Source organism: Herpailurus yagouaroundi, unplaced genomic scaffold (genome assembly GCF_014898765.1).
Source record: "Herpailurus yagouaroundi ecotype Mexico unplaced genomic scaffold, PumYag 196, whole genome shotgun sequence".
Lineage (NCBI taxonomy): Eukaryota > Metazoa > Chordata > Mammalia > Carnivora > Felidae > Herpailurus > Herpailurus yagouaroundi.
Window position 1 is genome coordinate 7,836,684 of NW_024412427.1, and position 10,703 is coordinate 7,847,386.

Here is a 10,703-nt window from a genome sequence, read left to right on the forward strand (position 1 = left end):
ACTTCACAGACAAAAAAGCAGAGACACAGAGAGGTTTACTTCTTACCTGAGGCTTCAGAGCTATAACATGGTGGAGCTGGGTTTGTTTCCACATCTGTTGGGTTCCAGAGACCACGTTCCTTACCATGGCATGTACTGCCTTCTTCCTATCCTATACATTCCCCCATGAAATGATCTATGTCTACCACACAAATAAAAAACTTTTAGCCACAGAAAACGTATCTGTATGAATGCAATGTAAACGTTACCATCATAAACACCATACTCACAAAGAGAATCGAGGATGATTAGTTAGCCTTCTCCAATTCATTTCTGTTTCAACTTCCATTTTCTACTTGTTCTGAAATCTGTATGCCTGGCCAGAGAGTTTAAGCAAAGTCCAGGGGTTCACTTAATCTTTAAAAAATTCTTCCCTTAAGCTCATTTTTCTTCACACTGGGAAAGACCAGCACTGTTAAATTTTCATCTTAAAAAACCTCATTCCAGCTCAAGTATCAGTGTTTTTCCAAAGGATATGGCATTTGAGAATTACAGGCCTGAAGAAGGAAGATTAAACTCCCTAGCATGAAAGTCAAAGTCATTCATAGACTGGGCCCCAACTACCTTTCTTTCTCCTTTCCATACAGAGGAACCTACCACCTCCACCTCCCCTCTTGCATACCCTCCCAACCCCAGTCTTCTCAGCTTCTTTTGGAATCTGATGGACCCTGGGCCCAGGTACTTTTCAGTGACCCTATGAGGTCTGACGTTCTCCTCTGACCAAGAGGCCCTGAACACGGGACGGCAAGAGAGTTAGACCAGCATCTAACAAGGTACCTACAATTTGAAGGAAGGCTGGATTCAACTATTACGACTGTCTCTGTTTCCTCAGGTTTATAAGGGATTCCCCCAAGGATATTCTGGTGTTCTTCCTCCCTCCCCCCAAAATAAACACTCTCAAAAATGGAAGGGGAAAAAGGCAAAGTTCTGACAGGGAGCCATCTCCATCAGATGATAACTTTTTTTCCCACACCACACATTTTCCTCACCTTTTTAAATCAACACATACATACGTGCATATGTATATACAATATAATATACACACACTATACGTACAGCCCCTTACATAAATACACAAGAATATTAGACTACAGAGAGGTTTTGTTTTAATTTTTTTTTAATGTTTATTTATTTTTGGGACAGAGAGAGACAGAGCATGAATGGGGGAGGGGCAGAGAGAGAGGGAGACACAGAATCGGAAGCAGGCTCCAGGCTCTGAGCCATCAGCCCAGAGCCTGACGCGGGGCTTGAACTCACGGACCGCGAGATCGTGACCTGAGCTGAAGTCAGATGCTTAACCGACTGAGCCACCCAGGCGCCCCTGTTTTAATTTGTTTTTAATGTTTGTTTATTTTTGAGACAGAGAGAGACAGAGCATGAACGGGGGAGGGGCAGAGAGAGAGGGAGACACAGAATCTGAAGCAGGCTCCCGGCTCCAAGCTGTCAGCACAGAGCCCGACCCGGGGCTCGAACTCATGAACCCGCAAGATCGTGGCCTGAGCCGAAGTCGGATGCTCCACCAACTGAGCCACCCAGGCGCCCCTGCTTTGTTTTAGTGTAGTGGGTTTTTTTTTTTTACCTTTTTCATTTTATTTAGCTTCATTTCCTGTCCAAATGATTCACTTCCCTGGATAGATAATCCATGTTAACAACCTAACATTTCCTCTTGTATTTGCTCTACCCTAATTCAATCACATCAAAATAATTTATATACTTGCATAGATAGGGACTGTATACCTCTCTGCATCTGTGGGGTTTTTTTTTTTTTTGCATTCAACAATGCCTCATGAATATCTTTCCAACTAATAATAAACTCATTTTAATGAGTGTGTAACATTCCATGGCATGGGTGTGGCATAACTTATCCAACCAATCTCCTAATAATGTGTATTTACTCCATTTCCCATTTTTTTGTCACCAGGAAATGATGCAATAAACACGCTTGTTCATATAAACAGTGGCCTTTTAACTTCTATGGAACAAGTTCCCAAGAATGAACTATTGGATCAAAGGGCATTTGTTTTTAATGTTAATAGGTCTTGCCAGATTGCTTCCCCAAAGAAGCTCTAACAACCAACTACATTAGGAATGGATGAGAGCCCTTCCCTGTTCCCACTCCCCACCTCCTGCCAAGGAGTACTTTGTTTTTCTTTCTTTGCCAACGTGATAGGTATGAAGTGAGATTTCATTGTTCTAGTCATATATTTACGTTTTATAGCTTCTAGGTTTTTTTGTTGTTTGTTTTTTATTTTAGAGAGACAGAGTGAGCGGGGGAGGGGGGCAGAGAGAGAGAGAGGGAGAGACTCTTAAGCAGGCTCCATGCTCAGCACAGACCCTGCCGTGGGGTTCAATCTCACAACACTGAGATCATGACCTTAGCCAAAATCAAGAGTCAGATGCTCAACTGACTGAGCCACCTAGCCACCCCTATAGCTTCTAGTTTCGAGTCTGGCTTCGGTGGTTTCTCCCTCCCATCTCCTCTATCAGTGTTTTCCAAACGGTGGGTCATGAAATAAATGTAATGGGTAATACTTTTGTTTTCAGTTACATGGAAGAAGATATACAACAAAGGTACCGCACGTAGTAAAGGTAAGCAAAGTTCTGTGAAACTTGTTTCACCTTCCATAAATACTATATTTGGGGTCACAGTGTAAAATATATTTACTATGGGTCTAGGTCCAAAAGTGTGAAAGCATAACCCTAAAGTGTATATGCAGTCTCCTAGATTTCTCACAAGACAATTGCTTATTTCTTCACACTTAAATTTTATATTCATCTGGAACTTACTTATATAAGTAGCTTAGGAAAGGTGCCATTTATTATCTTGTAAATGTACAGTCAGTTATGCCATCATCATCTGTTAAAAATACACCCTTTCCCGGGGCGCCTGGGTGGCACAGTCGGTTAAGCGTCCGACTTCAGCCAGGTCACGATCTCGCGGTCCGTGAGTTCGAGCCCTGTGTCAGGCTCTGGGCTGATGGCTCAGAGCCTGGACCCTGTTTCTGATTCTGTGTCTCCCTCTCTCTCTGCCCCTCCCCCCTTCATGCTCTGTCTCTCTCTGTCCCAAAAATAAATTAAAAAAAACGTTGAAAAAAAAATTAAAAAAAAAAATACACCCTTTCCCAATGAACTGAAATACCAATTTTTCTACACTAAATCCTCATTTATATAGGCTCTATTTATGTATCTGTTTGTCTGTTTGTCCATTCCTGTGCCAATGCCATAATGACTTAAATTTGGTCGCTTTACAGAATGTTTTAATATCTAAAAAGGAAGCCCCCTCCACCTCCACTATTCTTTTCCAAAGCTTTATTGGGTATTCTCAGGCCAAATTATTAAATACGTATTCTTCTATATAAAATTTAAGGTGATTTTATACGATCCAAAAAAAATAAACAAACCTTGTTAGAATTCTAATTGAAATTGCTTGCTCCGCCTCCCCAGCCTCATCTTCTATGGACACTTTCCAACGTGTATCCCTTCCCCCAGCTAACGCCACAAATGATGATCACTCAAACCCAACAAGTTTTTTCATACCCTGTGTTACTGCCTGCACTACTCCCCACTAACTGCACGGCCGTGCCCCACCTCAATCCTAGTACTTAGGAAGTACTACTACTCCTTCGAGGAACAGCACAAACGTCCTCCCTTTGGTAAGCCTTTTCTTTACTCCCCAAATCAACCCTCCGCCTTGTGTCTACTACAGGCTGTTCATACCAAGCCTCTAACTTATTTGTTAGCCATGTAAAGATCTCTTCACCACAAGAGTGTCAGCCTTTTTTGAATGGAAACCTCACTTCCTAAATCTTTAAATTTTTTTTTTTTCAACGTTTATTTATTTTTGGGACAGAGAGAGACAGAGCATGAATGGGGGAGGGGCAGAGAGAGAGGGAGACACAGAATCGGAAACAGGCTCCAGGCTCTGAGCCATCAGCCCAGAGCCCGACGCGGGGCTCGAACTCACGGACCGCGAGATCGTGACCTGGCTGAAGTCGGACGCTTAACCGACTGCGCCACCCAGGCGCCCCACCTAAATCTTTAAATAGTTCCTGGCATGCAGTAGATACTACATAAATGTTTCAGAATGTCAAGGCTTACCAGTGGGAAACAGGAAGACTTTAGAAAGTTCGCTTTATTCCACTGAGGTATGTCAAAAATTTTGCATGTCGTATACAAATAAAATTGGAAGATGTCCATTTGTTTTATGCTAATTATTAGTTTTTTTTTTAAGTAGTTGGATGGTTTCCAAATATTTAAAGAATATCTAAATATTTAGCATACATTCCAGACAACACACTACTGGAGAGAAAAAAAATATTTTAAGGCAAAAAAAAAAAAAGGCAAGCTAGTTTTCAAACTCTATTGCATACACAAGAATCATGGGGTTGGGGGAGGGTGCAGAATCTGTGTATCTCCAGACCCTATCACTAGAAACTGAAATTCTGTATAGATCTGGACTGGGGCCTGGGAACATGCATTTTTAAGACATAGCTGCTATCCCTTCCAATTCTGAAAAAAAGACAGGAGTATCATTCTTTAAAAACACTATGTGGGGCGCCTGGGTGGCGCAGTCGGTTAAGCGTCCGACTTCAGCCAGGTCACGATCTCGCGGTCCGTGAGTTCGAGCCCCGCGTCGGGCTCTGGGCTGATGGCTCAGAGCCTGGAGCCTGTTTCTGATTCTGTGTCTCCCTCTCTCTCTGCCCCTCCCCCGTTCATGCTCTGTCTCTCTCTGTCCCAAAAAAATAAATAAACGTTAAAAAAAAAAATTAAAAAATAAATAAATAAGTAAATAAATAAATAAAAATGAAAACACACTATGAAAGACCAAGGCTATTAAGCTTTAAGGCTTAATAGCTTTTAAATTCTTAAAAACTTACAAATAAATTTAATGTAAGAAATTGTAATTCTTTAAATGCATTAATATTTAAATGATTAAATGTCAGAAAATGAAATAAGTGATTTCAAGAAACATGTAAAGTAGAAAGGATACAATGAAAAAGTTGAACTTAACTATTAAAATGTATCTAATAGAAAAAACATGCTAAATATTAACAAAATACACAAAAAATTTTAAGACAAAGATGTACACTATAATTACAGGCAAATTAAATAAAACAATGAAGAGAAAATATATATTGGAAATAAACATGAATTTAAAAAAACAAAGTAAAGCAACAAAGATCTCATTTCGTACCTATTAAACTAGCAAAACAAGTGATAAAACTCAATTCTGATTAGGAGGTAAGGCCAACAAGACACACTCAAGAATTTAGGTCAATGGTTTTCAACACAAAAGAACTGCCCCCTAGAGGGAATTTTGGAAATATTAAGTGCACTTCTGGTTAACAAAATGATTGGGGCGTGCTATTGGTATTCATGGGCAGGGCCAGGAAATCTAGACATTCTGCAATGCAGGAGACAGTTCTGCACAATGAACAATTATGCTACTTTTCACACGACTGTCAAATGCCTGCCAGAAAATCATTCTGTCCTTAAATGTCTAAGCCTGAAAGTGTATACAAAAATACAAAATATTTTGTGCTATTTTAACATACACTGAGTTTTCCAGTAATGCAATTAACCACGTAAACTGAGAAAAGACTGAACCATATTTTGTCTAGAACCTTACCATACCAAGAACTGTTAACAAAAGAAATAAAAGAATTGTTGCCCATTTCAGAAAAATCCCATCACCAGAGGCTATGCCACTTGTGGTATCTGCTGCTATCAGCACAATCACAACTACATACACACTTATGTAGCCCTTATTTCAAAATGTCAAACAAGAAAATATAGTCTCTTTAAATAAATGGTGCTGAGAAAATTGGATAGTCACATAAAAAAAAAAAAATGAAACAACCCCTATCTTATACCATTCATAAAAATTAACTCAAAATGGACTAAAGACTTAATTGTAAGAAATGAAACTCCCAGAAGAAAACAAAGGAAAAAAGCTCCTTGACATGGTCTTGGAATTGGATTTTTTGGAAATCATAGCTAACGCACAAGCAACGAAATGAAAAATAAGTCAGACCACATCAAATTGAGAAGCTTCTGCACACAAAAGAAACCATCAACAACCTATTGAATGGGAAAAAATATCTGCAAATCATGTATAGGATAGGGGGTTAGGGGCGCCTGGGTGGCTCAGTCGGCTGGGTGTCTGACTTCGGCTCAGGTCATGATCTCACAGCTTGTGAGTTCCAGCCCCGCGTCGGGCTCTGTGCTGACAGCTCAGAACCTGGAGCCTGCTTCGGATTCTGTGTTTCTCTCTCTCTCTCTCTCTCTCTCTCTCTCTCTCTCTCCCCTTCCTCCACTCATGCTCTGTCTCTCTCTGTCTCAAAAATAAACAAACATTAAAAAAAAAAAAAAGGATAGGGGGTTAATATCCAAAACATATAAAGAACTCATACAACCAACAGCAAAGAAAACCAAATAATCCAATTAAAAATGCGCAGGGATGGGGCACCTGGGTGGCTTAGTCGGTTAAGTGTCCAATTTAGGCTCAGGTCATGATCTCGCAGTTTGAGTTCAAGCCCCACGTCGGGCTCTGTGCTAACATCGCAGGGCCTGGAGCCTGTTTCGGATTCTGTGTCTCCCTCTCTCTCTCCCTCTCTCTCTCTTGCTTGTGCTGTCTTTCTTTTTCTCAAAAATAAATATTAAAAAAATTTTTTTTTAATGGGCAGGGGGCACGTGGGTGGTTCAGTTGGTTAAGGATCCAACTCTTGATTTCAGCTCGGGTCATGGTCTCGTGGTCTGTGAGTTTGAGCCCTGCATCAGCCTTTGTGCTGACAGTGTGGAGCCTGCTTGGGATTCTCTCTCTTTCCCTCCCCTAGCCACTCTCACTCTCTCTCAAAATAAATAAATAAACTTTCAAGAATGCAATCTTGCCATTTGCAACTATGTAAATGGAACTGGAGGGTATCAGGCTAAGTGAAATTAGTCAGAGAAAGACAAATATCATATGACTTCACTCATATGAGGACTTTAAGAGACAAAACAGATGAACATAAGGGAAGGGAAACAAAAATAATACAAAAACGGGGAGGGGGACAAAACAGAAGAGGCTCATAAATATGGAGAACAAACAGGGTTACTGGAGGGGTTGTGGGAGGGGAGGACAGGCTAAATGGGTGAGGGGCATTAAGGAATCTACTCCTGGAATCATTGTTGCACTATATGCTAACTAATTCGCATGTAAATTTTAAAAAATAAAAAATAAAATTAAAAAAAAATTAGCCTGTAACCCAGAAATGACCATTATTAACTTATTGATGTATATAAACTGTCACATTTCTTAAATCCACATATATGCATATTTCCTCAGACTAGATTCCTAAGCTAGAAGCGTTGATGCTGGATCAGATGTAGTATGCGTCTTCTAGCTCTTTGAAATGTATTTTCACAAGCCTTTTAGGAAACTACTATTTAGCACCCACCAGCAGGGCAGAGAGTACCAGTTTCCCAGGGCTCTAACCAACACTGGGTATTGTAATTTTTAAAAATATTAATTTGATAAGTCTGGCATTTTGTGATCATTCCTTGATTATGAATAAAGTTTAGTATTAAGGATAAATAAACACTAAACTTTAAAAAGGAAAGAAAGAAAAATGGGCAAAGAATCTGAATAGACATTTTTCCAAAGAAGATCTATGAACGGACAACAGGTCCGTGAAAAGGCGCTCAACATCATTAGTATCAGGGAAATGCAAACTGAAGCCACAATGAGACCCCCACCTCATGCCTGTTGAAATGGCCATCACCAAAAAGACGTAATAAACACTGGCATGGATGCCAAGGAAAAGGGATCATTGTGCGCTGTTGGCAGGACTGTAAACTGGTGGAGCCACTACAGAAAACAGCATGGAGGTTCCTTAAAAAATGAAAAAAGAACTGCCATATGATCCAGCAATTTCACTTCTGGGAATATATCCAAAGGAAATAAAAATACTAACTCAAAAAGGTATCTGCACCGCCACATTCATAGCAGTGTTAATACATGGAAACAACCTAAGCATCCACTGATGAATGACTGGATAAAAAAGTTGGGGGGGGGGGGGAGGGTGTATGTGTGTGTGTGTGATGGAATATTATCCAGCCATAAAGAAACAAGAAAATTCTACCATTGGCAACAACATGGATGGACCCTGAAGGCATCATGCTAGGTGAAATAAGTCAAATACTTTATGATCTCATTTATATGTGGGATCTTAAAAAACAAAACAAAACAAACAAAAAAAAAAACCCACAAAAATCATAGAAAGAGATTAGATTTGTGGTTACCAGTGGTGGGGGATTTGGGGAGGGGGAACTGGAGGAAAGTGGTCAAAAGGTACAAACTTCCAGTTATAAGATAAATAAGCACTAGGGATGTAACGTCCAACATGATGACTATAGTTAACACTGCTGTATGAGATGCAGGAAAGTTGCTTAGAGACTAGATCCTAAGAGTTTTCACCACAAGGAGAATCTTTTCCTTTTTACCGCATCTATAGGAGATGATGGGTGTTAACTAAACCGATTATGGTAAGCTACAGGCAAGATATTGAGGAAGTTCAGAGGACAAAAGATTCCTTTTGATTCAAAGAAGGGCTGAGCTGGAAAACAACAGGATAAGATCAGGGAAGAATGAACTGGGTACTGCAGGAAGGTTATAATTTTAACACATAAGAAAATTAAGTGAGTAAGAGTGACAGCAAAAAGAGGCAGATAGAAAAGAAAAATATGTAAGAGGAAGGGCAGGGCGCTTGTTTCAAGTAGCAAAAAACAGCACCAGAAACTAAAAACCCAGAGTGGCAGGAAAAAAAGCTAGATGTACAAGGGGTAAGATTTCAAAGATAAACAGGGACGGATTTTGAAAGAGTATGAATGCTACGATTGGAGATTTGTAATTAATTTAGTAAAAACTGGGGGCGGAGAATGAGAGGATGGTAACTTTATCCTAGAAATGATACAACAGGAACTGAATTCCCAGTAAAGAAATTTGGTGTAAGTATCCAAGACAAGCTGAAGGGACAATAGAAAAGTAAACTCCAGTGTGGCTTATATACTGAGGAGCGGGAGGGAGGAAGGATGGGGACGAGGCAGGGAGGACAGGCTGAAGGGCTCTGACTGCTATGTTAAGGGTCTTGTGCCTCCTCCCCAGACAGGCTCGGTCAGCTATTAACCTGAGCTGCTAGCAGAGAAGTCTCTACCTCCATACTCCAGAAGTAAGTACGACAGGAGGAGAGAGAAGATGATGACAGTGCTCCCCTGCAGATCACTTAGTGTCGTCCAACTCTGCATTTGTCCATTTTCTAGGTAATCTCTCTGGAGGTTTCTATTATCAGGCGACTGTGTTCTGGTAACAGCCCATGGTTGTTGGTACTACCACAAAGTAACACGAAGGTTCTAATTGACAGATTACCAAAATGACCGATATGTTGGTGCTGGTAGACACACTAAGACCACAGCCTGACATTAACTGTATCAACTGACTCTATCAATATTTATTACAGGTGTATGCCTGTATACAAGGTGTATGCCTTCTATACACCATGCACAGAGAATAATAATAATGAATAAATAAGATCCCTGTTCACAAGAAGCTTCAAGTCTAATTACAGAGATCGATTTTTAAAAACTTCATAAAGTAAATCCAGACATCAGTTATTTCATGAAACAAACATTTATTCAACGCTTGCTACATGTCAGATATTGTCCTAGGTGTGCGGTATGCAGATACAAACAGGACACAGTGGCTGCACAAGGGAAGATTTCATAACGAGGAAGACAGAAGAATCTAGGACAACACCGGCACACCATAGTATTCAACGTGAATAACTGACGTGATGAGTTAGGAGGCCAGCATCATACAGGAAAAAAACCACTAGATATCTGGCTTGGTAACAGTGTACCTTTGGAAAACTGATCATTTTGAAAGAGCTTTCACATGTTATTTCATTTTATTCCAATAACAAGCCTCCAAAGTTAAGGAAGACAGATGCACTAGATACTAGGTGAGAAAGCAAGTAAGGCTAGAACTTGCTCAGAGTCACAGCAAGTGACAGGAGAGCTGGGATAAGAAACTCTACCTCCTGCTCTGAAGTCCAATGCTTGTCCCTTTTGTTGTGACTCCATACCTCGCCATAATGACCTTGGACAAGTCGCCTGGCATTTCTCTGTCATAGCTTCCTCGTCTGCAAAGCAGGGAGAACACCCGCAGTACCTACCTAAAGTACTCCGGGGAAGAATCAAATAAAGCGATACAAGTCAACATACTTTGAGATGTACAAAGGCAAGGTACATATTATCAGCCATGCTTTGTTTCTCTTAGGAAAAACAGGGAACAGGGTGCCAAAACACTGAGTAAACAAATGAGCCACGCTAGATTTTAAGGCACACAGTGCTCTCAAGGTCACCCATATAACTTTACGATGAGTAAAGACAGAAGGATTATAGTTCACGTTTCTGCTGTAGTCCCATTGACCCTAAAAGGCAACTATCAACCAAGTTCGGTCACAAAGGAATGTATTCACCTATATACCAAATTCTACTGGGTATCCTATCAAATACCTGAAAGAAAGGTTGTGCCTGTATTCCTCCCTAAAAGTGTAAACAAGTAGCTTTTGCTAGTCTGAAAGAAAGAAAGAAAGAAAGAAAGAAAGAAAGAAAGAAAGAAAGAA

The 10,703-nt window shown here is 40.3% G+C and overlaps 1 protein-coding gene across 7 annotated transcripts in view; it reads right to left on the reverse strand.

Moving 5' to 3' along the window:
- The window catches only part of RALGAPB (Ral GTPase activating protein non-catalytic subunit beta), an 89,977-nt gene that overhangs the window by 75,825 nt on the left and 3,449 nt on the right, over positions 1–10,703 (reverse strand). The window lies entirely within an intron of this gene.